We start from the raw sequence: 25,196 nt of genomic DNA, 5'->3' as shown, positions 1-25,196 counted from the left end.
TGGAGGAAAAAAGAAAATTTAGGAGGAATCACCCCCAGCTCACTAAACATAAAAGTCATGAAAGCAGAACTGCACTCGCCTGCGGCCACACCACCTTGAATAAGCCTGATCTCGTCTGATCTCAGAAGCTAAGCAATGTTGGGCTTGGTTAGTATTTGGATGGGAGACCAGCTGCGAATATCAAGTGCTGCAGGCATTACATTTTACAATTGAAATGTGTGGAGGACAAAAGGAAATTTAGGAGGAATCACCCCCAGCTCAGCGAACATAAAAGTCATGAAAGCAAAACCGCAATCACCTGCAGCCACACCACCTTGAATAAGCCTGATCTTGTCTGATCTCAGAAGCTAAGCAATGTTGGGCTTGGTTAGTACTTGGATGGGAGACCACCTGGGAATATCAAGTGCTGCAGGCATTACATTTTACAATTGAAATGTGTGGAGGACAAAAGGAAATTTTGGAGGAATCACAACCCAGCTCACTAAACATAAAAGTCATAAAAGCAGAAATGCAATCGCCTGCGGCCACACCACCTTGAATAAGCCTGATCTCGCCTGATCTCATCTGATCTCAGAAGCAAAGCAATGTTGGGCTTGGTTAGTACTTGGATGGGAGACCACCTGGGAATATCAAGTGCTGCAGGCATTACATTTTACAATTGAAATGTGTGGAGGACAAAAGGAAATTTTGGAGGAATCACAACCCAGCTCACTAAACATAAAAGTCATAAAAGCAGAAATGCAATCGCCTGCGGCCACACCACCTTGAATAAGCCTGATCTCGCCTGATCTCATCTGATCTCAGAAGCAAAGCAATGTTGGGCTTGGTTAGTACTTGGATGGGAGACCACCTGGGAATATCAATTGCTGCAGGCATTACATTTTACAATTGAAATGTGTGGACGACAAAAGGAAATTTGGGAGGAATCACCCCCAGCTCACTAAACATAAAAGTCATGAAAGCAGAAATGCAATCGCCTGCAGCCACACCACCTTGAATAAGTCTGATCTCAGAAGCTAAGCAATGTTGGGCTTGGTTAGTACTTGGATGGGAGACCACCTGGGAATATCAAGTGCTGCAGGCATTACATTTTACAATTGAAATGTGTGGAGGACAAAAGGAAATTTTGGAGGCATCACCCCCAGCTCACTAAACATAAAAGTCATGAAAGCAGAAATGCAATCGCCTGCAGCCACACCACCTTGAATAAGTCTGATCTCAGAAGCTAAGCAATGTTGGGCTTGGTTAGTACTTGGATGGGAAACCACCTGGGAATATCAAGTGCTGCAGGCATTACATTTTTGTAATTACATTTTACAATTGAAATGTGTGGACAAATGGAAATTTTGGAGGAATCACAACCCAGCTCACTAAACATAAAAGTCATGAGAGCAGAAATGCAATCGCCTGCGGCCGCACCACCTTGAATAAGTCTGATCTCAGAAGCTAAGCAATGTTGGGCTTGGTTAGTACTTGGATGGGAGACCACCTGGGAATATCAAGTGCTGCAGGCATTACATTTTTGTAAAAAAATAAAAATAAAAAAAATAAATAAGCCTGATCTCGTCTGATCTCAGAAGCTAAGCAATGTTGGGCTTGGTTAGTACTTGGATGGGAGACCACCTGTGAATATCAAGTGCTGCAGGCATTACATTTTACAATTGAAATGTGTGGAGGACAAAAGGAAATTTTGGAGGAATCACCCCCAGCTCACTAAACATAAAAGTCATGAAAGCAGAAATGCAATCGCCTGCAGCCACACCACCTTGAATAAGTCTGATCTCAGAAGCTAAGCAATGTTGGGCTTGGTTAGTACTTGGATGGGAAACCACCTGGGAATATCAAGTGCTGCAGGCATTACATTTTTGTAATTACATTTTACAATTGAAATGTGTGGACAAATGGAAATTTTGGAGGAATCACAACCCAGCTCACTAAACATAAAAGTCATGAAAGCAGAAATGCAATCGCCTGCGGCCACACCACCTTGAATAAGTCTGATCTCAGAAGCTAAGCAATGTTGGGCTTGGTTAGTACTTGGATGGGAGACCACCTGGGAATATCAAGTGCTGCAGGCATTACATTTTACAATTGAAATGTGTGGAGGACAAAAGGAAATTTTGGAGAAATCACCCCCAGCTCACTAAACATAAAAGTCATGAAAGCAGAAATGCAATCGCCTGCGGCCACACCACCTTGAATAAGTCTGATCTCAGAAGCTAAGCAATGTTGGGCTTGGTTAGTACTTGGATGGGAGACCACCTGGGAATATCAAGTGCTGCAGGCATTACATTTTTGTAAAAAAAATAAAATAAAAAAATAAATAAGCCTGATCTCGTCTGATCTCAGAAGCTAAGCAATGTTGGGCTTGGTTAGTACTTGGATGGGAGACCACCTGGGAATATCAAGTGCTGAAGGCATTACATTTTTGTAATTACATTTTGCAATTGAAATGTGTGGAGGACAAATGGAAATTTTGGAGGAATCACCCCCAGCTCACTAAACATAAAAGTCATGAGAGCAGAAACGCAATCGCCTGCGGCCGCACCACCTTGAATAAGTCTGATCTCAGAAGCTAAGCAATTGTTGGGCTTGGTTAGTACTTGGATGGGAGACCACCTGGGAATATCAAGTGCTGCAGGCATTACATTTTACAATTGAAATGTGTGGAGGACAAAAGGAAATTTTGGAGGAATCACCCCCAGCTCACTAAACATAAAAGTCATGAAAGCAGAAATGCAATCGCCTGCGGCCACACCACCTTGAATAAGCCTGATCTCGTCTGATCTCAGAAGCTAAGCAATGTTGGTCTTGGTTAGTACTTGGATGGGAGACCACCTGGGAATATCAAGTGCTGCAGGCATTACATTTTTGTAATTACATTTTGCAATTGAAATGTGTGGACGACAAATGGAAATTTTGGAGGAATCACCCCCAGCTCACTAAACATAAAAGTCATGAGAGCAGAAATGCAATTGCCTGCGGCCACACCACCTTGAATAAGCCTGATCTCGTCTGATCTCAGAAGCTAAGCAATGTTGGGCTTGGTTAGTACTTGGATGGGAGACCACCTGGGAATATCAAGTGAAGCAGGCATTACATTTTTGTAATTACATTTTAGAATTGAAATGTGTGGAGGACAAAAGGAAATTTTGGAGGAATCACCACGAGCTCACTAAACATAAAAGTCATGAAAGCAGAAATGCAATCGCCTGCGGCCACACCTCCTTGAATAAGCCTGATCTCGTCTGATCTTAGAAACTAAGCAATGTTGGGCTTGGTTAGTACTTGGATGGGAGACCACCTGGGAATATCAAGTGCTGCAGGCATTACATTTTACAATTGAAATGTGTGGAGGACAAATGGAAATTTTGGAGGAATCACCCACAGCTCACTAAACGTAAAAGTCATGAGAGCAGAAATGCAATCGCCTGCGGCCGCACCACCTTGAATAAGTCTGATCTCAGAAGCTAAGCAATGTTGGGCTTGGTTAGTACTTGGATGGGAGACCACCTGGGAATATCAAGTGCTGCAGGCATTACTTTTTTGTAATTACATTTTACAATTGAAATGTGTGGAGGACAAATGGAAATTTTGGAGGAATCACCCCCAGCTCACTAAACATAAAAGTCAAGAAAGCAGAAATGCAATCGCCTGCGGCCGCACCACCTTGAATAAGTCTGATCTCAGAAGCTAAGCAATGTTGGGCTTGGTTAGTACTTGGATGGGAGACCACCTGGGAATATCAAGTGAAGCAGGCATTACATTTTTGTAATTACATTTTACAATTCAAATGTGTGGAGGACAAAAGGAAATTTTGGAGGAATCACCCCCAGCTCACTAAACATAAAAGTCATGAAAGCAGGCATGCAATCGCCTGTGGCCACACCACCTTGAATAAGCCTGATCTCGTCTGATCTCAGAAGCTAAACAATGTTGGGCTTGGTTAGTACTTGGATGGGAGACCACCTGGGAATATCAAGTGCTGCAGGCATTACATTTTACAATTGAAATGTGTGGAGGACAAAAGGAAATTTTGGAGGAATCACCCCCAGCTCACTAAACATAAAAGTCATGAAAGCAGAAATGCAATCTCCTGCGGCCACACCACCTTGAATAAGTCTGACCTCAGAAGCTAAGCAATGTTGGGCTTGGTTAGTACTTGGATGGGAGACCACCTGGGAATATCAAGTGCTGCAGGCATTACATTTTTGTAATTACATTTTGCAATTGAAATGTGTGGACAAAAGGAAATTTTGGAGGAATCACCCCCAGCTCACTAAACATAAAAGTCATGAGGGCAGAAATGCAATCGCCTGCGGCCGCACCACCTTGAATAAGTCTGATCTCGTCTGATCTCAGAAGCTAAGCAATGTTGTGCTTGGTTAGTACTTGGATGGGAGACCACCTGGGAATATCAAGTGCTGCAGGCATTACATTTTACAATTGAAATGTGTGGAGGACAAAAGGAAATTTTGGAGGAATCACCCCCAGCTCACTAAACATAAAAGTCATGAAAGCAGAAATGTAATCGCCTGCGGCCACACCACCTTGAATAAGCCTGATCTCGTCTGATCTCAGAAGCTAAGCAATGTTGGGCTTGGTTAGTACTTGGATGGGAGACCACCTGGGAATATCAAGTGCTGCAGGCATTACATTTTACAATTGAAATGTGTGGAGGACAAATGGAAATTTTGGAGGAATCACCCCCAGCTCACTAAACATAAAAGTCATGAAAGCAGAAATGCAATCGCCTGCGGCCACACCACCTTGAATAAGCCTGATCTCGTCTGATCTCAGAAGCTAAGCAATGTTGGTCTTGGTTAGTACTTGGATGGGAGACCACCTGGGAATATCAAGTGCTGCAGGCATTACATTTTACAATTGAAATGTGTGGAGGACAAAAGGAAATTTTGGAGGAATCACCCCCAGCTCACTAAACATAAAAGTCATGAAAGCAGAAATGCAATCTCCTGCGGCCACACCACCTTGAATAAGCCTGATCTCGTCTGATCTCAGAAGCTAAGCAATGTTGGGCTTGGTTAGTACTTGGATGGGAGACCACCTGGGAATATCAAGTGCTGCAGGCATTACAGTTTACAATTGAAATGTGTGGAGGACAAAAGGAAATTTTGGAGGAATGACCCCCAGCTCACTAAACATAAAAGTCATGAAAGCAGAAACGCAATCACCTGCGGCCACACCACCTTGAATAAGTCTGATCTCAGAAGCTAAGCAATGTTGGGCTTGGTTAGTACTTGGATGGGAGACCACCTGGGAATATCAAGTGCTGCAGGCATTACATTTTACAATTGAAATGTGTGGAGGACAAAAGGAAATTTTGGAGGAATGACCCCCAGCTCACTAAACATAAAAGTCATGAAAGCAGGAATGCAATCGCCTGCGGCCACACCACCTTGAATAAGTCTGATCTCAGAAGCTAAGCAATGTTGGGCTTGGTTAGTACTTGGATGGGAGACCACGTGAGAATATCAAGTGCTGCAGGCATTACATTTTTGTAATTACATTTTACAATTGAAATGTGTGGAGGACAAATGGAAATTTTGGAGGAATCACCCCCAGCTCACTAAACATAAAAGTCATGAAAGCAGAAATGCAATCGCCTGCGGCCGCACCACCTTGAATAAGTCTGATCTCAGAAGCTAAGCAATGTTGGGCTTGGTTAGTACTTGGATGGGAGACCACCTGGGAATATCAAGTGCTGCAGGCATTACATTTTTGTAATTACATTTTACAATTGAAATGTGTGGACAAAAGGAAATTTTGGAGGAATCACCCCCAGCTCACTAAACATAAAAGTCATGAAAACAGAAAAGCAGTCGCCTGCGGCCACACCACCTTGAATAAGCCTGATCTCGTCTGATCTCAGAAGCTAAGCAATGTTGGGCTTGGTTAGTACTTGGATGAGACCCCACCTGGGAATATCAATTGCTGCAGGCAATACATTTTTGTAATTACATTTTAGAATTGAAATGTGTGGAGGACAAAAGGAAATTTTGGAGGAATCACCACGAGCTCACTAAACATAAAAGTCATGAAAGCAAAAATGCAATCGCCTGCGGCCACACCACCTTGAATATGCCTGATCTCATCTGATCTCAGAAGCTAAGCAATGTTGGGCTTGGTTAGTACTTGGATGGGAGACCACCTGGGAATATCTAGTGCTGCAGGCATTACATTTTTGTAATTACATTTTTGTAATTACATTTTACAATTCAAATGTGTGGAGGACAAAAGGAAATTTTGGAGGAATCACCCCCAGCTCACTAAACATAAAAGTCATGAAAGCAGAAACGCAATCGCCTGCGGCCACACCACCTTGAATAAGCCTGATCTTGTCTGATCTCAGAAGCTAAGCAATGTTGGGCTTGGTTAGTACTTGGATGGGAGACCACCTGGGAATATCAAGTGCTGCTGGCATTACATTTTTGTAATTACATTTTAGAATTGAAATGTGTGGAGGACAAAAGGAAATTTTGGAGGAATCACAACCCAGCTCACTAAACATAAAAGTCATAAAAGCAGAAATGCAATCGCCTGCGGCCACACCACCTTGAATAAGCCTGATCTCGCCTGATCTCATCTGATCTCAGAAGCAAAGCAATGTTGGGCTTGGTTAGTACTTGGATGGGAGACCACCTGGGAATATCAAGTGCTGCAGGCATTACATTTTACAATTGAAATGTGTGGAGGACAAAAGGAAATTTTGGAGGAATCACAACCCAGCTCACTAAACATAAAAGTCATAAAAGCAGAAATGCAATCGCCTGCGGCCACACCACCTTGAATAAGCCTGATCTCGCCTGATCTCATCTGATCTCAGAAGCAAAGCAATGTTGGGCTTGGTTAGTACTTGGATGGGAGACCACCTGGGAATATCAATTGCTGCAGGCATTACATTTTACAATTGAAATGTGTGGACGACAAAAGGAAATTTGGGAGGAATCACCCCCAGCTCACTAAACATAAAAGTCATGAAAGCAGAAATGCAATCGCCTGCAGCCGCACCACCTTGAATAAGTCTGATCTCAGAAGCTAAGCAATGTTGGGCTTGGTTAGTACTTGGATGGGAGACCACCTGGGAATATCAAGTGCTGCAGGCATTACATTTTACAATTGAAATGTGTGGAGGACAAAAGGAAATTTTGGAGGCATCACCCCCAGCTCACTAAACATAAAAGTCATGAAAGCAGAAATGCAATCGCCTGCAGCCACACCACCTTGAATAAGTCTGATCTCAGAAGCTAAGCAATGTTGGGCTTGGTTAGTACTTGGATGGGAAACCACCTGGGAATATCAAGTGCTGCAGGCATTACATTTTTGTAATTACATTTTACAATTGAAATGTGTGGACAAATGGAAATTTTGGAGGAATCACAACCCAGCTCACTAAACATAAAAGTCATGAGAGCAGAAATGCAATCGCCTGCGGCCGCACCACCTTGAATAAGTCTGATCTCAGAAGCTAAGCAATGTTGGGCTTGGTTAGTACTTGGATGGGAGACCACCTGGGAATATCAAGTGCTGCAGGCATTACATTTTTGTAAAAAAATAAAAATAAAAAAAATAAATAAGCCTGATCTCGTCTGATCTCAGAAGCTAAGCAATGTTGGGCTTGGTTAGTACTTGGATGGGAGACCACCTGTGAATATCAAGTGCTGCAGGCATTACATTTTACAATTGAAATGTGTGGAGGACAAAAGGAAATTTTGGAGGAATCACCCCCAGCTCACTAAACATAAAAGTCATGAAAGCAGAAATGCAATCGCCTGCAGCCACACCACCTTGAATAAGTCTGATCTCAGAAGCTAAGCAATGTTGGGCTTGGTTAGTACTTGGATGGGAAACCACCTGGGAATATCAAGTGCTGCAGGCATTACATTTTTGTAATTACATTTTACAATTGAAATGTGTGGACAAATGGAAATTTTGGAGGAATCACAACCCAGCTCACTAAACATAAAAGTCATGAAAGCAGAAATGCAATCGCCTGCGGCCACACCACCTTGAATAAGTCTGATCTCAGAAGCTAAGCAATGTTGGGCTTGGTTAGTACTTGGATGGGAGACCACCTGGGAATATCAAGTGCTGCAGGCATTACATTTTACAATTGAAATGTGTGGAGGACAAAAGGAAATTTTGGAGAAATCACCCCCAGCTCACTAAACATAAAAGTCATGAAAGCAGAAATGCAATCGCCTGCGGCCACACCACCTTGAATAAGTCTGATCTCAGAAGCTAAGCAATGTTGGGCTTGGTTAGTACTTGGATGGGAGACCACCTGGGAATATCAAGTGCTGCAGGCATTACATTTTTGTAAAAAAAATAAAATAAAAAAAATAAATAAGCCTGATCTCGTCTGATCTCAGAAGCTAAGCAATGTTGGGCTTGGTTAGTACTTGGATGGGAGACCACCTGGGAATATCAAGTGCTGAAGGCATTACATTTTTGTAATTACATTTTGCAATTGAAATGTGTGGAGGACAAATGGAAATTTTGGAGGAATCACCCCCAGCTCACTAAACATAAAAGTCATGAGAGCAGAAACGCAATCGCCTGCGGCCGCACCACCTTGAATAAGTCTGATCTCAGAAGCTAAGCAATTGTTGGGCTTGGTTAGTACTTGGATGGGAGACCACCTGGGAATATCAAGTGCTGCAGGCATTACATTTTACAATTGAAATGTGTGGAGGACAAAAGGAAATTTTGGAGGAATCACCCCCAGCTCACTAAACATAAAAGTCATGAAAGCAGAAATGCAATCGCCTGCGGCCACACCACCTTGAATAAGCCTGATCTCGTCTGATCTCAGAAGCTAAGCAATGTTGGTCTTGGTTAGTACTTGGATGGGAGACCACCTGGGAATATCAAGTGCTGCAGGCATTACATTTTTGTAATTACATTTTGCAATTGAAATGTGTGGACGACAAATGGAAATTTTGGAGGAATCACCCCCAGCTCACTAAACATAAAAGTCATGAGAGCAGAAATGCAATCGCCTGCGGCCACACCTCCTTGAATAAGCCTGATCTCGTCTGATCTTAGAAACTAAGCAATGTTGGGCTTGGTTAGTACTTGGATGGGAGACCACCTGGGAATATCAAGTGCTGCAGGCATTACATTTTAGAATTGAAATGTGTGGAGGACAAATGGAAATTTTGGAGGAATCACCCCCAGCTCACTAAACGTAAAAGTCATGAGAGCAGAAATGCAATCGCCTGCGGCCGCACCACCTTGAATAAGTCTGATCTCAGAAGCTAAGCAATGTTGGGCTTGGTTAGTACTTGGATGGGAGACCACCTGGGAATATCAAGTGAAGCAGGCATTACATTTTTGTAATTACATTTTACAATTCAAATGTGTGGAGGACAAAAGGAAATTTTGGAGGAATCACCCCCAGCTCACTAAACATAAAAGTCATGAAAGCAGGCATGCAATCGCCTGTGGCCACACCACCTTGAATAAGCCTGATCTCGTCTGATCTCAGAAGCTAAACAATGTTGGGCTTGGTTAGTACTTGGATGGGAGACCACCTGGGAATATCAAGTGCTGCAGGCATTACATTTTACAATTGAAATGTGTGGAGGACAAAAGGAAATTTTGGAGGAATCACCCCCAGCTCACTAAACATAAAAGTCATGAAAGCAGAAATGCAATCTCCTGCGGCCACACCACCTTGAATAAGTCTGACCTCAGAAGCTAAGCAATGTTGGGCTTGGTTAGTACTTGGATGGGAGACCACCTGGGAATATCAAGTGCTGCAGGCATTACATTTTTGTAATTACATTTTGCAATTGAAATGTGTGGACAAAAGGAAATTTTGGAGGAATCACCCCCAGCTCACTAAACATAAAAGTCATGAGGGCAGAAATGCAATCGCCTGCGGCCGCACCACCTTGAATAAGTCTGATCTCGTCTGATCTCAGAAGCTAAGCAATGTTGTGCTTGGTTAGTACTTGGATGGGAGACCACCTGGGAATATCAAGTGCTGCAGGCATTACATTTTACAATTGAAATGTGTGGAGGACAAAAGGAAATTTTGGAGGAATCACCCCCAGCTCACTAAACATAAAAGTCATGAAAGCAGAAATGTAATCGCCTGCGGCCACACCACCTTGAATAAGCCTGATCTCGTCTGATCTCAGAAGCTAAGCAATGTTGGGCTTGGTTAGTACTTGGATGGGAGACCACCTGGGAATATCAAGTGCTGCAGGCATTACATTTTACAATTGAAATGTGTGGAGGACAAATGGAAATTTTGGAGGAATCACCCCCAGCTCACTAAACATAAAAGTCATGAAAGCAGAAATGCAATCGCCTGCGGCCACACCACCTTGAATAAGTCTGATCTCAGAAGCTAAGCAATGTTGGGCTTGGTTAGTACTTGGATGGGAGACCACCTGGGAATATCAAGTGCTGCAGGCATTACATTTTACAATTGAAATGTGTGGAGGACAAAAGGAAATTTTGGAGGAATCACCCCCAGCTCACTAAACATAAAAGTCATGAAAGCAGAAATGCAATCTCCTGCGGCCACACCACCTTGAATAAGCCTGATCTCGTCTGATCTCAGAAGCTAAGCAATGTTGGGCTTGGTTAGTACTTGGATGGGAGACCACCTGGGAATATCAAGTGCTGCAGGCATTACAGTTTACAATTGAAATGTGTGGAGGACAAAAGGAAATTTTGGAGGAATGACCCCCAGCTCACTAAACATAAAAGTCATGAAAGCAGAAACGCAATCACCTGCGGCCACACCACCTTGAATAAGTCTGATCTCAGAAGCTAAGCAATGTTGGGCTTGGTTAGTACTTGGATGGGAGACCACCTGGGAATATCAAGTGCTGCAGGCATTACATTTTACAATTGAAATGTGTGGAGGACAAAAGGAAATTTTGGAGGAATGACCCCCAGCTCACTAAACATAAAAGTCATGAAAGCAGGAATGCAATCGCCTGCGGCCACACCACCTTGAATAAGTCTGATCTCAGAAGCTAAGCAATGTTGGGCTTGGTTAGTACTTGGATGGGAGACCACGTGAGAATATCAAGTGCTGCAGGCATTACATTTTTGTAATTACATTTTACAATTGAAATGTGTGGAGGACAAATGGAAATTTTGGAGGAATCACCCCCAGCTCACTAAACATAAAAGTCATGAAAGCAGAAATGCAATCGCCTGCGGCCGCACCACCTTGAATAAGTCTGATCTCAGAAGCTAAGCAATGTTGGGCTTGGTTAGTACTTGGATGGTTATGATTTCCATTACACGAGAGTAGATGTTAAAACTTCATGGTGATTTGAACTCGGCTCTCGCCAAGATAAGCACCAACTAAGACGTAGCTTTACAGTAAACTAATGTGATCCATAAGTGTCTCCATCCATTTACGTTTCCTTCCATATGATGATGTAGATATCCTTCTGTCTGGTGTTAATGGCTGAAGTGTAATGCTGGCTCCAGGGATCAGCTTATTTTGCATCCCTGGCGCATCAGCACACACAACGGCTGCGATGCTGGCTCCGGGGATCAACCAAAGTGCGGCCTCCCCAGCGCATCAGCATGACAACCGTCTGGATTGAGCTAAGTAGGGTACATCTCTGGCGTTTTCAAGTGGGCACCTCCCATCCTCAATGTTTCGTTGACTAGCCCACGACACCTCAAGAGGGCTCGACGGTGATTCTAGCGTCCCAGCATCACCCCCCTCCGTCCCCCACTCAACTCAGCCCAGCTTACTTACCTGTACATCAGCGTTTCTTTCTTTCTATTGTGCTTGAGATCCCCAGCCAGAATCTTTCCGTCTCAACCACAGCCAGTTGCTGCTCCTCTCTGCTGCTTCAGATAAGTTCTTCACTGTGCGACGCAACTCTTGGCCACTGAATCCGACGTCTCTGAGATACCGGGTTGTAGAGTGTGCCACAAATCCTCGACAACCCACTTCCACTGGGTAAACGCGAACTCTCCATCCTCGCTGTTCCGCTTCAGTGGCTAGCTGAGCATACCGCAGTCTCTTCCTCTCATACGCCTCATCTACAGCATCCTCCCATGGCACTGTTAACTCTACCAGGTGAACAAGGCATGCTGATCCAGACCACAAGACAATATCTGGTTGAAGGTTAGTGGTGGCAATCTCAGGTGGAAAAATAAGCCGTTGACCAACATCTGCCAGCATTTTCCAGTCTCCAGCAGCTTCCAGTTGTCCTGGGCGAGGATTGGTTTTAACACCTTTTCTTGGTGGTTGCTCTCCTGGGCGGAGGAATGTTGTCTTAGGGAGACAACCTGGGAATAGCAAGTGCTGCAGGCATTACATTTTTGTAATTACATTTTACAATTGAAATGTGTGGAGGACAAAAGGAAATTTTGGAGGAATCACCCCCAGCTCACTAAACATAAAAGTCATGGAAGCAGAAATACAATCGCCTGCGGCCACACCACCTTGAATAAGTCTGATCTCGCCTGATCTCGGCTGATCTCAGAAGCTAAGCAATGTTGGGCTTGGTTAGTACTTGGATGGGAGACCACCTGGGAATATCAAGTGCTGCAGGCATTACATTTTTGTAATTACATTTTACAATTGAAATGTGTGGAGGACAAAAGGAAATTTTGGAGGAATCACCCCCAGCTCACTAAACATAAAAATCATGAAAGCAGATATGCACACGTCTGAGGCCACACCACCTTGAATATGCCTGATCTCGTCTTATCTCAGAAGCTAAGCAAAGTTGGGCTTGGGTAGTACTTGGACGGGAGACCACCTGGGAATAGCAAGTGCTGCAGGCATTACATTTTTGTAATTACATTTTACAATTGAAATGTGTGGAGGACAAAAGGAAATTTTGGAGGAATCACCCCCAGCTCACTAAACATAAAAGTCATGAAAGCAGAAATACAATCGCCTGCGGCCACACCACCTTGAATAGGTCTGATCTCGCCTGATCTCGGCTGATCTCAGAAGCTAAGCAATGTTAGGCTTGGTTAGTACTTGGATGGGAGACCACCTGGGAATATCAAGTGCTGCAGGCATTACATTTTTGTAATTACATTTTACAATTGAAATGTGTGGAGGACAAAAGGAAATTTTGGAGGAATCACCCCCAGCTCACTAAACATAAAAGTCATGAAAGCAGATATGCACTCGCCTGAGGCCACACCACCTTGAATAAGCCTGATCTCATCTTATCTCAGAAGCTAAGCAAAGTTGGGCTTGGGTAGTACTTGGACGGGAGACCACCTGGGAATATCAAGTGCTGCAGGCATTACATTTTACAATTGAAATGTGTGGAGGACAAAAGGAAATTTTGGAGGAATCACCCCCAGCTCACTAAACATAAAAGTCATGAAAGCAGAACTGCAATCGCCTCCGGCCACACCACCTTGAATAAGCCTGATCTCGTCTGATCTCAGAAGCTAAGCAATGTTGGGCTTGGTTAGTACTTGGATGGGAGACCACCTGGGAATATCAAGTGCTGCAGGCATTACATTTTACAATTGAAATGTGTGGAGGACAAAAGGAAATTTTGGAGGAATCACCCCCAGCTCACTAAACAAAAAAGTCATGAAAGCAGAAATGCAATCGCCTGCGGCCACACCACCTTGAATAAGCCTGATCTCGTCTGATCTCAGAAGCTTTCCAATGCAACGCAGAGATCTGTGTTTACTGTGTCCCATGCAGTTTTCTCACATGCTCTTGGCCATTTAACTCCAGGCTTGTGCCCGTTGAGGTTCTTTTTTCTCTTATGCTGGTTTGTCTGACCGGGTTCACAAGGATCATTAGGTTCATCACTAACTGTGTCCATGCAAGTCCTCCTCAAATCTATGACAGGGGTGCTGATATCCTGCGAACTGTGGTTTGCTTCCTGTCGCTGGATTTCATTCGACTGACTTGACTGACTTCGTAAGAAGTACTGATCAATGTGAGGCCCTTGTCCCTTGTCCCTTCTCCCTCAAGCATTTCATTCTCCCTTGATGAATCTTCAAACCCCTGACCGTTGTCGCCTTGCTCCAGCCGCAGACACAAACCTGGAGTTCCATGTCTTTGTTAACTGCAGATCTTGAACTACTCTTTTGTGAAGTACTCTCCATACTCATATCCGTTTCCGTTCCTAAGTCGTTAACCGTGTTGTCCAACGTTGAGTCATCTTCCGCCCCCGCTCTCGCAGACTCTAGGGGTATTTTTCTCTTTAATTTCCTAGAAGCCTTGGGCGGGTGTCTCCAGCATCCTGTAAACACAGAGCTGGATACTGCCGACAAGGGTAGCTAACCCTTACCAGCCCCAATGGGGTCTCTTTCCTCCTGTCAGCTGTCTCTCCAGGCTGTCACAAGGTCTTTCCCTTGTTACCAGCTGCGCTATTCACAGCAGTCACTGGACGTATCCAGATCTTCATGATTTCCATTACACGAGAGTAGATGTTAAAACTTCATGCTGATTTGAACTCGGCTCTCGCCAAGATAAGCACCAACTAAGACGTAGCTTTACAGTAAACTAATGTGATCCATAAGTGTCTCCATCCATTTACGTTTCCTTCCATATGATGATGTAGATATCCTTCTGTCTGGTGTTAATGGCTGAAGTGTAATGCTGGCTCCAGGGATCAGCTTATTTTGCCTCCCTGGCGCATCAGCACACACAACGGCTGCGATGCTGGCTCCTGGGATCAACCAAAGTGCAGCCTCCCCAGCGCATCAGCATGACAACCGTCTGGATTGAGCTAAGTAGGGTACATCTCTGGGGTTTTCAAGTGGGCACCTTCCATCCTTAGTGTTTCGTCGACTAGCCCACGACACCTCAAGAGGGCTCGACGGTGATTCTGGCATAACAGCATCACCCCCCTCCGTCCCCCACTCAACTCAGCCCAGCTTACTTACCTGTACATCAGCGTTTCTTTCTTTCTATTGTGCTTGAGATCCCCAGCCAGATTCTTTTCGTCTCAACCACAGCCAGTTGCTGCTCCTCTCTGCTGCTTCAGATAAGTTCTTCACTGTGCGACGCAACTCTTGGCCACTGAATCCGACGTCTCTGAGAAACCGGGTTGTAGAGTGTGCCACAAATCTTCGACAACCCACTTCCACTGGGTAAACCCGAACTCTCCATCCTCGTTGTTCCGCTTCAGTGGCTAGTTGAGCATACCGCAGTCTCTTCCTCTCATACGCCTCATCTACAGCATCCTCCCATGGCACTGTTAACTCTACCAGGTGAACAAGGCATGCTGATCCTGACCACAAGACAATATCTGCTCGAAGGTTAGTGGTGGCAATCTCAGGTGGAAAAATAAGCCGTTGACCAACATCTGCCAGCATTTTCCAGTCTCTAGCAGCTTCCAGTTGTCATGGGCGAGGATTGGTTTTAACACCTTTTCTTGGTGGTTGCTCTCCTGGGCGGAGGAATGTTGTCTTAGGGAGACCACCTGGGAATAGCAAGTGCTGCAGGCATTACATTTTTGTAATTACATTTTACAATTGAAATGTGTGGAGGACAAAAGGAAATTTTGGAGGAATCACCCCCAGCTCACTAAACATAAAAGTCATGAAAGCAGAAATGCAATCGCCTGCGGCCACGCCACCTTGAATAAGTCTGATCTCGCCTGATCTCGTCTGATCTCAGAAGCTAAGCAATGTTGGGCTTGGTTAGTACTTGGATGGGAGACCACCTGGGAATATCAAGTGCTGCAGGCATTACAATTTTGTAATTACATTTTACAATTGAAATGTGTGGAGGACAAAAGGAAATTTTGGAGGAATCACCCCCAGCTCACTAAACATAAAAGTCATGAAAGCAGAACTGCAATCGCCTCCGGCCACACCACCTTGAATAAGCCTGATCTTGTCTGATCTCAGAAGCTAAGCAATGTTGGGCTTGGTTAGTACTTGGATGGGAGACCACCTGGGAATATCAAGTGCTGCAGGCATTACATTTTACAATTGAAATGTGTGGAGGACAAAAGGAAATTTTGGAGGAATCACCCCCAGCTCACTAAACAAAAAAGTCATGAAAGCAGAAATGCAATCGCCTGCGGCCACACCACCTTGAATAAGCCTGATCTCGTCTGATCTCAGAAGCTTTCCAATGCAACGCAGAGATCTGTGTTTACTGTGTCCCATGCAGTTTTCTCACAAGCTCTTGGCCATTTAACTCCAGGCTTGTGCCCGTTGAGGTTCTTTTTTCTCTTATGCTGGTTTGTCTGACCGGGTTCACAAGGATCATTAGGTTCATCACTAACTGTGTCCATGCAAGTCCTCCTCAAATCTATGACAGGGGTGCTGATATCCTGCGAACTGTGGTTTGCTTCCTGTCGCTGGATTTCATTCGACTGACTTGACTGACTTCGTAAGAAGTACTGATCAATGTGAGGCCCTTGTCCCTTGTCCCTTCTCCCTCAAGCATTTCATTCTCCCTTGATGAATCTTCAAACCCCTGACCGTTGTCGCCTTGCTCCAGCCGCAGACACAAACCTGGAGTTCCATGTCTTTGTTAACTGCAGATCTTGAACTACTCTTTTGTGAAGTACTCTCCATACTCATATCCGTTTCCGTTCCTAAGTCGTTAACCGTGTTGTCCAACGTTGAGTCATCTTCCGCCCCCGCTCTCGCAGACTCTAGGGGTATTTTTCTCTTTAATTTCCTAGAAGCCTTGGGCGGGTGTCTCCAGCATCCTGTAAACACAGAGCTGGATACTGCCGACAAGGGTAGCTAACCCTTACCAGCCCCAATGGGGTCTCTTTCCTCCTGTCAGCTGTCTCTCCAGGCTGTCACAAGGTCTTTCCCTTGTTACCAGCTGCGCTATTCACAGCAGTCACTGGACGTATCCAGATCTTCATGATTTCCATTACACGAGAGTAGATGTTAAAACTTCATGCTGATTTGAACTCGGCTCTCGCCAAGATAAGCACCAACTAAGACGTAGCTTTACAGTAAACTAATGTGATCCATATGTGTCTCCATCCATTTACGTTTCCTTCCATATGATGATGTAGATATCCTTCTGTCTGGTGTTAATGGCTGAAGTGTAATGCTGGCTCCAGGGATCAGCTTATTTTGCCTCCCTGGCGCATCAGCACACACAACGGCTGCGATGCTGGCTCCTGGGATCAACCAAAGTGCAGCCTCCCCAGCGCATCAGCATGACAACCGTCTGGATTGAGCTAAGTAGGGTACATCTCTGGGGTTTTCAAGTGGGCACCTTCCATCCTTAGTGTTTCGTCGACTAGCCCACGACACCTCAAGAGGGCTCGACGGTGATTCTGGCGTAACAGCATCACCCCCCTCCGTCCCCCACTCAACTCAGCCCAGCTTACTTACCTGTACATCAGCGTTTCTTTCTTTCTATTGTGCTTGAGATCCCCAGCCAGATTCTTTCCGTCTCAACCACAGCCAGTTGCTGCTCCTCTCTGCTGCTTCAGATAAGTTCTTCACTGTGCGACGCAACTCTTGGCCACTGAATCCGACATCTCTGAGAAACCGGGTTGTAGAGTGTGCCACAAATCCTCGACAACCCACTTCCACTGGGTAAACCCGAACTCTCCATCCTCGTTGTTCCGCTTCAGTGGCTAGTTGAGCATACCGCAGTCTCTTCCTCTCATACGCCTCATCTACAGCATCCTCCCATGGCACTGTTAACTCTACCAGGTGAACAAGGCATGCTGATCCTGACCACAAGACAATATCTGCTCGAAGGTTAGTGGTTGCAATCTCAGGTGGAAAAATAAGCCGTTGACCAACATCTGCCAGCATTTTCCAGTCTCTAGCAGCTTCCAGTTGTCATGGGCGAGGATTGGTTTTAACACCTTTTCTTGGTGGTTGCTCTCCTGGGCGGAGGAATGTTGTCTTAGGGAGACCACCTGGGAATAGCAAGTGCTGCAGGCATTACATTTTTGTAATTACATTTTACAATTGAAATGTGTGGAGGACAAAAGGAAATTTTGGAGGAATCACCCCCAGCTCACTAAACATAAAAGTCATGAGAGCAGATATGCACTCGCCTGAGGCCACAACACCTTGAATAAGCCTGATCTCGTCTGATCTCAGAAGCTAAGCAAAGTTGGGCTTGGTTAGTACTTGGATGGGAGACCACCTGGGAATATCAAGTGCTGCAGGCATTACATTTTTGTAATTACATTTTACAATTGAAATGTGTGGAGGACAAAAGGAAATTTTGGAGGAATCACCCCCAGCTCACTAAACATAAAAGTCATGAGAGCAGATATGCACTCGCCTGAGGCCACAACACCTTGAATAAGCCTGATCTCGTCTGATCTCAGAAGCTAAGCAAAGTTGGGCTTGGGTAGTACTTGGACGGGAGACCACCTGGGAATATCAAGTGCTGCAGGCATTACATTTTACAATTGAAATGTGTGGAGGACAAAAGGAAATTTTGGAGGAATCACCCCCAGCTCACTAAACATAAAAGTCATGAAAGCAGAAATGCAATCGCCTGCGGCCACACCACCTTGAATAAGCCTGATCTCGTCTGATCTCAGAAGCTAAGCAATGTTGGGCTTGGTTAGTACTTGGATGGTAGACCACCTGGGAATATCAAGTGCTGCAGGCATTACATTTTACAATTGAAATGTGTGGAGGACAAAAGGAAATTTTGGAGGAATCACCCCCAGCTCACTAAACATAAAAGTCATGAAAGCAGAAATGCAATCGCCTGCGGCCACACCACCTTGAATAAGCCTGATCTCGTCGGTTCTCAGAAGCTAAGCAATGTTGGGCTTGGTTAGTACTTGGATGGGAGACCACCTGGGATTATCAAGTGCTGCAGGCATTACATTTTACAATTGAAATGTGTGGAGGACAAAAGGAAATTTTGGAGGAATCACCCCCAGCTCACTCAACATAAAAGTCATGAAAGCAGAAAGGCAATCGCCTGCGGCCACACCACCTTGAATAAGCCTGATCTCGTCTGATCTCAGAAGCTAAGCAATGTTGGGCTTGGTTAGTACTTGGATGGTTATGATTTCCATTACACGAGAGTAGATGTTAAAACTTCATGGTGATTTGAACTCGGCTCTCGCCAAGATAAGCACCAATTAAGACGTAGCTTTACAGTAAACTAATGTGATCCATATGTGTCTCCATCCATTTACGTTTCCTTCCATATGATGATGTAGATATCCTTCTGTTTGGTGTTAATGGCTGAAGTGTAATGCTGGCTCCAGGGATCAGCTTATTTTGCATCCCTGGCGCATCAGCACACACAACGGCTGCGATGCTGGCTCCGGGGATCAACCAAAGTGCGGCCTCCCCAGCGCATCAGCATGACAACCGTCTGGATTGAGCTAAGTAGGGTACATCTCTGGCGTTTTCAAGTGGGCACCTCCCATCCTCAATGTTTCGTTGACTAGCCCACGACACCTCAAGAGGGCTCGACGGTGATTCTAGCGTCCCAGCATCACCCCCCTCCGTCCCCCACTCAACTCAGCCCAGCTTACTTACCTGTACATCAGCGTTTCTTTCTTTCTATTGTGCTTGAGTTCCCCAGCCAGAATCTTTCCGTCTCAACCACAGCCAGTTGCTGCTCCTCTCTGCTGCTTCAGATAAGTTCTTCACTGTGCGACGCAACTCTTGGCCACTGAATCCGACGTCTCTGAGAAACCGGGTTGTAGAGTGTGCCACAAATCCTCGACAACCCACTTCCACTGGGTAAACCCGAACTCTCCATCCTCGCTGTTCCGCTTCAGTGGCTAGCTGAGCATACCGCAGTCTCTTCCTCTCATACGCCTCATCTACAGCATCCTCCCATGGCACTGTTAACTCTACCAGGTGAACAAGGCATGCTGATCCAGACCACAAGACAATATCTGGTTGAAGGTTAGTGGTGGCAATCTCAGGTGGAAAAATAAGCCGTTGACCAACATCTGCCAGCATTTTCCAGTCTCCAGCAGCTTCCAGTTGTCCTGGGCGAGGATTGGTTTTAACACCTTTTCTTGGTGGTTGCTCTCCTGGGCGGAGGAATGTTGTCTTTTGTGTGTAATGTTTTGATGGAACAGGTGACAACTTATTGGTCATGTTACGCTTGTCTTCCAATGCTAAGGCCAAACATCGCAGCACCTGGTCATGGCGCCAAGTAAACCGTCCTTGGCTAAGAGCCACCTTACATCCTGTCAAAATGTGCCTTAATGTTGCAGGTGATGAACACAAAGGACATGAGGGATCCTCTCCTACCCAGAGGTTTAGGTTCTGTGGTGATGGGAGAACATCATATGTTGACCTGATGAGGAAACTGATCCTGCTCTGTTCCATTGACCATAGGTCTTGCCAGCCAATCTTGCGTTGTTCCACACTCTCCCATCTCATCCATTCTCCCTGCTTGGCCTGGGAAATGGCCTTTATACACCTCATCCTCTCCTCCTGCTTTTGCACCTCGTTGACTACCAGCTTCCTCCTTTGAGCTGGGGCTGCCTTGTGCCATGTAGGAGGAGCTGAACTGAAACCAAGACCCCCTCTTCCATGCTGAACTTGCCCCATGATATCACCAATTCGAAGGGCAGCCTTTGCATCTTCCACAGCTTTCTTTGCCACCCACTTTCTCCCAGTTTTCAACACAGGTGCTGCCTCCCTTACGCATTTATCGCGTGACTCTACTAATGTCATTTCCAGTCTGACCTTGGCGCACTTAAACTCCTCGGTTAGAGCAGAGACTGGTAGCTGCAGTATTCCTTTACCATAAAGTCCCACTCTGCTGAGGCAGCATGGAACTCCCAACCATTTCCTGATGTATGAACTGATTAAAGCTTCCAGCTTCTCTACTGTTGTCAAAGAAACCTCGTACACAGTCAGTGGCCACAGCAACCTCGGCAGTAGACCAAACTGAAAGCACCAGAGTTTTAGTTTACCTGGAAGAGCGCAGCTGTCTATGCTCTTCAACCCTTCCACTGCTTGTTGTCTAACTTCTCCCACACGAACTGTGTCCTTTAGATCCCCGTCGTACCATCTCCCAAGACTCTTCACTGGCTTCTCAGACACTGTTGGTATTGCCTCACCATTAATGAAGAATGTTTTATCTACTACTTTGCCTTTAATTATGGATATGCTCCTTGATTTAGTGGGCTTGAATTGCATTCATGCCCATTCAATGTTATTGGTTAATTTGCCCAATAATCGATTAGTGCAGGCTACTGTTGTAGTCATGGTTGTCATGTCATCCATGTATGCTCGAATTGGTGGTAGTCGCATTCCAGAAGCCAAGCGCTCTCCTCCTACTACCCATTTTGATGCCCTAATGATTACTTCCATTGCCATGGTAAAAGCCAGTGGAGAAATGGTGCATCCTGCCATTATTCCAACCTCTAGGCATTGCCATGTAGTGCTGAATTCTGAAGTTGAAAAACTGAATTGCAAATCTCCAAAATAGGCTTTCACTAAATTTGTTATTGTCATCGGTACACTGAAAAAATCAAATGCTGCCCAAAGTAGTTCATGTGGCACTGAACCATATGCATTAGCCAAATCCAGGAATGTCACATGGAGCTCCTTCCTCTCCTTTTTAGCTGATTGAATTTGCTGCCAGATCACATTGATGTGTTCTAAGCAACCTGGGAAACCTGGAATGCCTGCTTTTTGTATTGAAGTGTCAATGAAGCAGTTCTTTAATAGGTAAGCTGACAATCTCTGAGCAATAATGCTGAAGAAAATCTTGCCTTCTACGTTTAATAGGGAAATGGGACGAAACTGACTGATGCTTGTAGAATCTCTTTCTTTAGGTATAAAGACTCCACCTGCTCGGCGCCATGCTCTTGGTACGACCTGTTTTTCCCATGCCACTTTCATCAATTTCCACAGAATTCGTAGAACTCCTGAAGCACTCTTGTACACTCTGTACAGAACTCCATTAGGCCCTGGAGATGATGAAGCCCTTGCTTTTTTCACAGCTTGCTCTATTTCTTTCCACTTAGGTGCACAGTCCTCCATTTGGTATTCTGGTGGATTGATAGGTGGGATGTCTGACGGAATTGACATAGGCTCCTGCCTTTTTGAATCTGTATGTGTTTCCTCCAAATATCTCTCCAGCTCAACCTTAGATGCTTTTAGTGTGCCATTCTTCTCACTGGTGAATAACTTCTTTACAAATTTGAATGGGTCTTTATAAAAGTTAGCTCTCGCACGCTCCTTCTTTTTGTAGCGTTTCCGTAGGCGCTCACCTCTGCGCAATGTTGCAAGCTTATCTTTTATGACCCTTTGTAAGAGACTGAGTCCCTCCTTCTGACTTTGTTCTGCTCTTCTCCATTGGTTCCTCAGCTGTCTCCTTTCTCTAACTAAGCGTTCAATCTCCTGCTGCCGTCTAGACTTTCCAGGAATAGTTTGTACTTTTTCCTTCCTTTTTTCAACTCCAAACCTCTCACTTCCATATGCGTAGATGATGTCCCCAAATTTATCCAGCTTCTTTTCAACTGTTCCACTTAATCTTTCCAATGCAACGCAGAGATCTGTGTTTACTGTGTCCCATGCAGTTTTCTCACAAGCTCTTGGCCATTTAACTCCAGGCTTGTGCCCGTTGAGGCTCTTTTTTCTCTTATGCTGGTTTGTCTGACCGGGTTCACAAGGATCATTAGGTTCATCACTAACTGTGTCCATGCAAGTCCTCCTCAAATCTATGACAGGGGTGCTGATATCCTGCGAACTGTGGTTTGCTTCCTGTCGCTGGATTTCATTCGACTGACTTGACTGACTTCGTAAGAATTACTGATCAGTGTGAGGCCCTTGTCCCTTCTCCCTCAAGCATTTCATTCTCCCTTGATGAATCTTCAAACCCCTGACCGTTGTCGCCTTGCTCCAGCCGCAGACACAAACCTGGAGTTCCATGTCTTTGTTAACTGCAGATCTTGAACTACTCTTTTGTGAAGTACTCTCCATACTCATATCCGTTTCCGTTCCTAAGTCGTTAACCGTGTTGTCCAACGTTGAGTCATCTTCCGCCCCCGCTCTCGCAGACTCTAGGGGTATTTTTCTCTTTAATTTCCTAGAAGCCTTGGGCGGGTGTCTCCAGCATCCTGTAAACACAGAGCTGGATACTGCCGACAAGGGTAGCTAACCCTTACCAGCCCCAATGGGGTCTCTTTCCTCCTGTCAGCTGTCTCTCCAGGCTGTCACAAGGTCTTTCCCTTGTTACCAGCTGCGCTATTCACAGCAGTCACTGGACGTATCCAGATCTTCATGATTTCCATTACACGAGAGTAGATGTTAAAACTTCATGCTGATTTGAACTCGGCTCTCGCCAAGATAAGCACCAACTAAGACGTAGCTTTACAGTAAACTAATGTGATCCATATGTGTCTCCATCCATTTACGTTTCCTTCCATATGATGATGTAGATATCCTTCTGTCTGGTGTTAATGGCTGAAGTGTAATGCTGGCTCCAGGGATCAGCTTATTTTGCCTCACTGGCGCATCAGCACACACAACGGCTGCGATGCTGGCTCCTGGGATCAACCAAAGTGCAGCCTCCCCAGCGCATCAGCATGACAACCGTCTGGATTGAGCTAAGTAGGGTACATCTCTGGGGTTTTCAAGTGGGCACCTTCCATCCTTAGTGTTTCGTCGACTAGCCCACGACACCTCAAGAGGGCTCGACGGTGATTCTGGCGTAACAGCATCACCCCCCTCCGTCCCCCACTCAACTCAGCCCAGCTTACTTACCTGTACATCAGCGTTTCTTTCTTTCTATTGTGCTTGAGATCCCCAGCCAGATTCTTTCCGTCTCAACCACAGCCAGTTGCTGCTCCTCTCTGCTGCTTCAGATGAGTTCTTCACTGTGCGACGCAACTCTTGGCCACTGAATCCGACGTCTCTGAGAAACCGGGTTGTAGAGTGTGCCACAAATCCTCGACAACCCACTTCCACTGGGTAAACCCGAACTCTCCATCCTCGTTGTTCCGCTTCAGTGGCTAGTTGAGCATACCGCAGTCTCTTCCTCTCATACGCCTCATCTACAGCATCCTCCCATGGCACTGTTAACTCTACCAGGTGAACAAGGTATGCTGATCCTGACCACAAGACAATATCTGCTCGAAGGTTAGTGGTGGCAATCTCAGGTGGAAAAATAAGCCATTGACCAACATCTGCCAGCATTTTCCAGTCTCTAGCAGCTTCCAGTTGTCATGGTCGAGGATTGGTTTTAACACCTTTTCTTGGTGGTTGCTCTCCTGGGCGGAGGAATGTTGTCTTAGGGAGACCACCTGGGAATAGCAAGTGCTGCAGGCATTACATTTTTGTAATTACATTTTACAATTGAAATGTGTGGAGGACAAAAGGACATTTTGGAGGAATCACCCCCAGCTCACTAAACATAAAAGTCATGAAAGCAGAACTGCAATCGCCTGCGGCCACACCACCTTGAATAAGCCTGATCTCGTCTGATCTCAGAAGCTAAGCAATGTTGGGCTTGGTTAGTACTTGGATGGGAGACCACCTGGGAATATCAAGTGCTGCAGGCATTACATTTTACAATTGAAATGTGTGGAGGACAAAAGGAAATTTTGGAGGAATCACCCCCAGCTCACTAAACAGAAAAGTCATGAAAGCAGAAAGGCAAACGCCTGCGGCCACACCACCGTGAATAAGCCTGATCTCGTCTGATCTCGCCTGATCTCAGAAGCTAAGCAATGTTGGGCTTGGTTAGTACGTGGATGGGAGACCACCTGGGAATATTAAGTGCTGCATGCATTACATTTTTGTAATTACATTTTACAATTGAAATGTGTGGGGGACAAAAGGAAATTTTGGAGGAAACACCCCCAGCTCACTAAACATAAAAGTCATGAAAGCAGAAATGCAATCACCTGCGGCCACACCACATTGAATAAGCCTGATCTCGTCTGATCTCAGAATCTAAGCAATGTTGGGCTTGGTCAGTACTTGGATGGGAGACCACCTGGGAATATCAAGTGCTGCAGGCATTACATTTTTGTAATTACATTTTACAATTGAAATGTGTGGAGGACAAAAGGAAATTTTGGAGGAATCACCCCCAGCTCACTAAACATAAAAGTCATGAAAGCAGAAATGCAATCGCCTGCGGCCACACCACCTTGAATAAGCCTGATCTCGTCGGATCTCAGAAGCTAAGCAATGTTGGGCTTGGTTAGTACTTGGATGGGAGACCACCTGGGAATAACAAGTGCTGCAGGTATTACGTTTTACAATTGAAATGTGTGGAGGACAAAAGGAAATTTTGGAGGAAT

At 45.2% G+C, this 25,196-nt stretch overlaps 19 non-coding genes and 42 pseudogenes across 19 annotated transcripts; all 61 read left to right on the top strand.

Moving 5' to 3' along the window:
- Positions 1-77: 77 nt before the first annotated feature.
- On the top strand, positions 78-196 carry LOC117416392 (5S ribosomal RNA; annotated as a pseudogene).
- A 100-nt stretch (positions 197-296) lies between these two features.
- On the top strand, positions 297-415 carry LOC117416325 (5S ribosomal RNA). Its single transcript, XR_004661617.1, has one exon. It is a non-coding gene; the product is annotated as a 5S ribosomal RNA (ribosomal RNA).
- Positions 416-516: 101 nt separating this feature from the next.
- LOC117416337 (5S ribosomal RNA) lies at positions 517-645 on the top strand (annotated as a pseudogene).
- Positions 646-746: 101 nt separating this feature from the next.
- Positions 747-875, top strand: LOC117966054 (5S ribosomal RNA; annotated as a pseudogene).
- Positions 876-975: 100 nt separating this feature from the next.
- LOC117966058 (5S ribosomal RNA) lies at positions 976-1,084 on the top strand (annotated as a pseudogene).
- Positions 1,085-1,184: 100 nt separating this feature from the next.
- Positions 1,185-1,293, top strand: LOC131702827 (5S ribosomal RNA; annotated as a pseudogene).
- Positions 1,294-1,405: 112 nt separating this feature from the next.
- Positions 1,406-1,514, top strand: LOC117416328 (5S ribosomal RNA; annotated as a pseudogene).
- A 234-nt stretch (positions 1,515-1,748) lies between these two features.
- On the top strand, positions 1,749-1,857 carry LOC131702826 (5S ribosomal RNA; annotated as a pseudogene).
- A 112-nt stretch (positions 1,858-1,969) lies between these two features.
- LOC131702819 (5S ribosomal RNA) lies at positions 1,970-2,078 on the top strand (annotated as a pseudogene).
- A 100-nt stretch (positions 2,079-2,178) lies between these two features.
- LOC131702818 (5S ribosomal RNA) lies at positions 2,179-2,287 on the top strand (annotated as a pseudogene).
- Positions 2,288-2,534: 247 nt separating this feature from the next.
- LOC131702840 (5S ribosomal RNA) lies at positions 2,535-2,644 on the top strand (annotated as a pseudogene).
- A 100-nt stretch (positions 2,645-2,744) lies between these two features.
- Positions 2,745-2,863, top strand: LOC131702854 (5S ribosomal RNA). Its single transcript, XR_009309567.1, has one exon. It is a non-coding gene; the product is annotated as a 5S ribosomal RNA (ribosomal RNA).
- Positions 2,864-2,977: 114 nt separating this feature from the next.
- Positions 2,978-3,096, top strand: LOC131702865 (5S ribosomal RNA; annotated as a pseudogene).
- A 114-nt stretch (positions 3,097-3,210) lies between these two features.
- On the top strand, positions 3,211-3,329 carry LOC131702857 (5S ribosomal RNA). Its single transcript, XR_009309570.1, has one exon. It is a non-coding gene; the product is annotated as a 5S ribosomal RNA (ribosomal RNA).
- A 100-nt stretch (positions 3,330-3,429) lies between these two features.
- On the top strand, positions 3,430-3,538 carry LOC131702832 (5S ribosomal RNA; annotated as a pseudogene).
- Positions 3,539-3,875: 337 nt separating this feature from the next.
- On the top strand, positions 3,876-3,994 carry LOC131702851 (5S ribosomal RNA). Its single transcript, XR_009309563.1, has one exon. It is a non-coding gene; the product is annotated as a 5S ribosomal RNA (ribosomal RNA).
- Positions 3,995-4,094: 100 nt separating this feature from the next.
- LOC131702835 (5S ribosomal RNA) lies at positions 4,095-4,203 on the top strand (annotated as a pseudogene).
- A 111-nt stretch (positions 4,204-4,314) lies between these two features.
- Positions 4,315-4,433, top strand: LOC131702805 (5S ribosomal RNA; annotated as a pseudogene).
- Positions 4,434-4,533: 100 nt separating this feature from the next.
- LOC131702816 (5S ribosomal RNA) lies at positions 4,534-4,652 on the top strand. Its single transcript, XR_009309549.1, has one exon. It is a non-coding gene; the product is annotated as a 5S ribosomal RNA (ribosomal RNA).
- Positions 4,653-4,752: 100 nt separating this feature from the next.
- LOC131702853 (5S ribosomal RNA) lies at positions 4,753-4,871 on the top strand. The gene has a single exon (XR_009309566.1). It is a non-coding gene; the product is annotated as a 5S ribosomal RNA (ribosomal RNA).
- Positions 4,872-4,971: 100 nt separating this feature from the next.
- On the top strand, positions 4,972-5,090 carry LOC131702847 (5S ribosomal RNA). Its single transcript, XR_009309559.1, has one exon. It is a non-coding gene; the product is annotated as a 5S ribosomal RNA (ribosomal RNA).
- Positions 5,091-5,190: 100 nt separating this feature from the next.
- Positions 5,191-5,299, top strand: LOC131702829 (5S ribosomal RNA; annotated as a pseudogene).
- Positions 5,300-5,399: 100 nt separating this feature from the next.
- Positions 5,400-5,508, top strand: LOC131702823 (5S ribosomal RNA; annotated as a pseudogene).
- A 114-nt stretch (positions 5,509-5,622) lies between these two features.
- On the top strand, positions 5,623-5,731 carry LOC131702831 (5S ribosomal RNA; annotated as a pseudogene).
- Positions 5,732-5,842: 111 nt separating this feature from the next.
- LOC131702812 (5S ribosomal RNA) lies at positions 5,843-5,961 on the top strand (annotated as a pseudogene).
- A 114-nt stretch (positions 5,962-6,075) lies between these two features.
- Positions 6,076-6,194, top strand: LOC131702804 (5S ribosomal RNA). The gene has a single exon (XR_009309547.1). It is a non-coding gene; the product is annotated as a 5S ribosomal RNA (ribosomal RNA).
- Positions 6,195-6,322: 128 nt separating this feature from the next.
- Positions 6,323-6,441, top strand: LOC131702863 (5S ribosomal RNA). The gene has a single exon (XR_009309576.1). It is a non-coding gene; the product is annotated as a 5S ribosomal RNA (ribosomal RNA).
- Positions 6,442-6,556: 115 nt separating this feature from the next.
- Positions 6,557-6,685, top strand: LOC131702867 (5S ribosomal RNA; annotated as a pseudogene).
- A 101-nt stretch (positions 6,686-6,786) lies between these two features.
- Positions 6,787-6,915, top strand: LOC131702810 (5S ribosomal RNA; annotated as a pseudogene).
- A 100-nt stretch (positions 6,916-7,015) lies between these two features.
- On the top strand, positions 7,016-7,124 carry LOC131702833 (5S ribosomal RNA; annotated as a pseudogene).
- Positions 7,125-7,224: 100 nt separating this feature from the next.
- On the top strand, positions 7,225-7,333 carry LOC131702825 (5S ribosomal RNA; annotated as a pseudogene).
- Positions 7,334-7,445: 112 nt separating this feature from the next.
- On the top strand, positions 7,446-7,554 carry LOC131702830 (5S ribosomal RNA; annotated as a pseudogene).
- Positions 7,555-7,788: 234 nt separating this feature from the next.
- Positions 7,789-7,897, top strand: LOC131702824 (5S ribosomal RNA; annotated as a pseudogene).
- A 112-nt stretch (positions 7,898-8,009) lies between these two features.
- On the top strand, positions 8,010-8,118 carry LOC131702817 (5S ribosomal RNA; annotated as a pseudogene).
- A 100-nt stretch (positions 8,119-8,218) lies between these two features.
- Positions 8,219-8,327, top strand: LOC131702815 (5S ribosomal RNA; annotated as a pseudogene).
- Positions 8,328-8,575: 248 nt separating this feature from the next.
- On the top strand, positions 8,576-8,685 carry LOC131702839 (5S ribosomal RNA; annotated as a pseudogene).
- Positions 8,686-8,785: 100 nt separating this feature from the next.
- Positions 8,786-8,904, top strand: LOC131702852 (5S ribosomal RNA). The gene has a single exon (XR_009309565.1). It is a non-coding gene; the product is annotated as a 5S ribosomal RNA (ribosomal RNA).
- Positions 8,905-9,018: 114 nt separating this feature from the next.
- On the top strand, positions 9,019-9,137 carry LOC131702856 (5S ribosomal RNA). The gene has a single exon (XR_009309569.1). It is a non-coding gene; the product is annotated as a 5S ribosomal RNA (ribosomal RNA).
- Positions 9,138-9,460: 323 nt separating this feature from the next.
- LOC131702849 (5S ribosomal RNA) lies at positions 9,461-9,579 on the top strand. The gene has a single exon (XR_009309561.1). It is a non-coding gene; the product is annotated as a 5S ribosomal RNA (ribosomal RNA).
- Positions 9,580-9,679: 100 nt separating this feature from the next.
- LOC131702834 (5S ribosomal RNA) lies at positions 9,680-9,788 on the top strand (annotated as a pseudogene).
- A 111-nt stretch (positions 9,789-9,899) lies between these two features.
- LOC131702876 (5S ribosomal RNA) lies at positions 9,900-10,018 on the top strand (annotated as a pseudogene).
- A 100-nt stretch (positions 10,019-10,118) lies between these two features.
- On the top strand, positions 10,119-10,237 carry LOC131702809 (5S ribosomal RNA). Its single transcript, XR_009309548.1, has one exon. It is a non-coding gene; the product is annotated as a 5S ribosomal RNA (ribosomal RNA).
- A 100-nt stretch (positions 10,238-10,337) lies between these two features.
- Positions 10,338-10,446, top strand: LOC131702814 (5S ribosomal RNA; annotated as a pseudogene).
- A 100-nt stretch (positions 10,447-10,546) lies between these two features.
- Positions 10,547-10,665, top strand: LOC131702846 (5S ribosomal RNA). The gene has a single exon (XR_009309558.1). It is a non-coding gene; the product is annotated as a 5S ribosomal RNA (ribosomal RNA).
- A 100-nt stretch (positions 10,666-10,765) lies between these two features.
- On the top strand, positions 10,766-10,874 carry LOC131702828 (5S ribosomal RNA; annotated as a pseudogene).
- A 100-nt stretch (positions 10,875-10,974) lies between these two features.
- Positions 10,975-11,083, top strand: LOC131702822 (5S ribosomal RNA; annotated as a pseudogene).
- Positions 11,084-12,436: 1,353 nt separating this feature from the next.
- Positions 12,437-12,565, top strand: LOC131702806 (5S ribosomal RNA; annotated as a pseudogene).
- A 114-nt stretch (positions 12,566-12,679) lies between these two features.
- LOC131702811 (5S ribosomal RNA) lies at positions 12,680-12,798 on the top strand (annotated as a pseudogene).
- Positions 12,799-12,912: 114 nt separating this feature from the next.
- Positions 12,913-13,041, top strand: LOC131702813 (5S ribosomal RNA; annotated as a pseudogene).
- A 114-nt stretch (positions 13,042-13,155) lies between these two features.
- Positions 13,156-13,274, top strand: LOC131702808 (5S ribosomal RNA; annotated as a pseudogene).
- A 100-nt stretch (positions 13,275-13,374) lies between these two features.
- Positions 13,375-13,493, top strand: LOC131702859 (5S ribosomal RNA). The gene has a single exon (XR_009309572.1). It is a non-coding gene; the product is annotated as a 5S ribosomal RNA (ribosomal RNA).
- Positions 13,494-15,561: 2,068 nt separating this feature from the next.
- LOC131702869 (5S ribosomal RNA) lies at positions 15,562-15,690 on the top strand (annotated as a pseudogene).
- A 114-nt stretch (positions 15,691-15,804) lies between these two features.
- On the top strand, positions 15,805-15,923 carry LOC131702868 (5S ribosomal RNA; annotated as a pseudogene).
- Positions 15,924-17,991: 2,068 nt separating this feature from the next.
- On the top strand, positions 17,992-18,110 carry LOC131702870 (5S ribosomal RNA; annotated as a pseudogene).
- Positions 18,111-18,224: 114 nt separating this feature from the next.
- Positions 18,225-18,343, top strand: LOC131702807 (5S ribosomal RNA; annotated as a pseudogene).
- A 100-nt stretch (positions 18,344-18,443) lies between these two features.
- On the top strand, positions 18,444-18,562 carry LOC131702848 (5S ribosomal RNA). Its single transcript, XR_009309560.1, has one exon. It is a non-coding gene; the product is annotated as a 5S ribosomal RNA (ribosomal RNA).
- Positions 18,563-18,662: 100 nt separating this feature from the next.
- On the top strand, positions 18,663-18,781 carry LOC131702871 (5S ribosomal RNA; annotated as a pseudogene).
- A 5,549-nt stretch (positions 18,782-24,330) lies between these two features.
- On the top strand, positions 24,331-24,449 carry LOC131702872 (5S ribosomal RNA). The gene has a single exon (XR_009309578.1). It is a non-coding gene; the product is annotated as a 5S ribosomal RNA (ribosomal RNA).
- A 100-nt stretch (positions 24,450-24,549) lies between these two features.
- LOC131702836 (5S ribosomal RNA) lies at positions 24,550-24,678 on the top strand (annotated as a pseudogene).
- A 114-nt stretch (positions 24,679-24,792) lies between these two features.
- Positions 24,793-24,911, top strand: LOC131702850 (5S ribosomal RNA). The gene has a single exon (XR_009309562.1). It is a non-coding gene; the product is annotated as a 5S ribosomal RNA (ribosomal RNA).
- A 114-nt stretch (positions 24,912-25,025) lies between these two features.
- Positions 25,026-25,144, top strand: LOC131702855 (5S ribosomal RNA). The gene has a single exon (XR_009309568.1). It is a non-coding gene; the product is annotated as a 5S ribosomal RNA (ribosomal RNA).
- Positions 25,145-25,196: the final 52 nt, after the last annotated feature.

Source organism: Acipenser ruthenus, chromosome 30 (genome assembly GCF_902713425.1).
Source record: "Acipenser ruthenus chromosome 30, fAciRut3.2 maternal haplotype, whole genome shotgun sequence".
Lineage (NCBI taxonomy): Eukaryota > Metazoa > Chordata > Actinopteri > Acipenseriformes > Acipenseridae > Acipenser > Acipenser ruthenus.
This window is presented reverse-complemented; position numbering and strand designations above follow the sequence as displayed.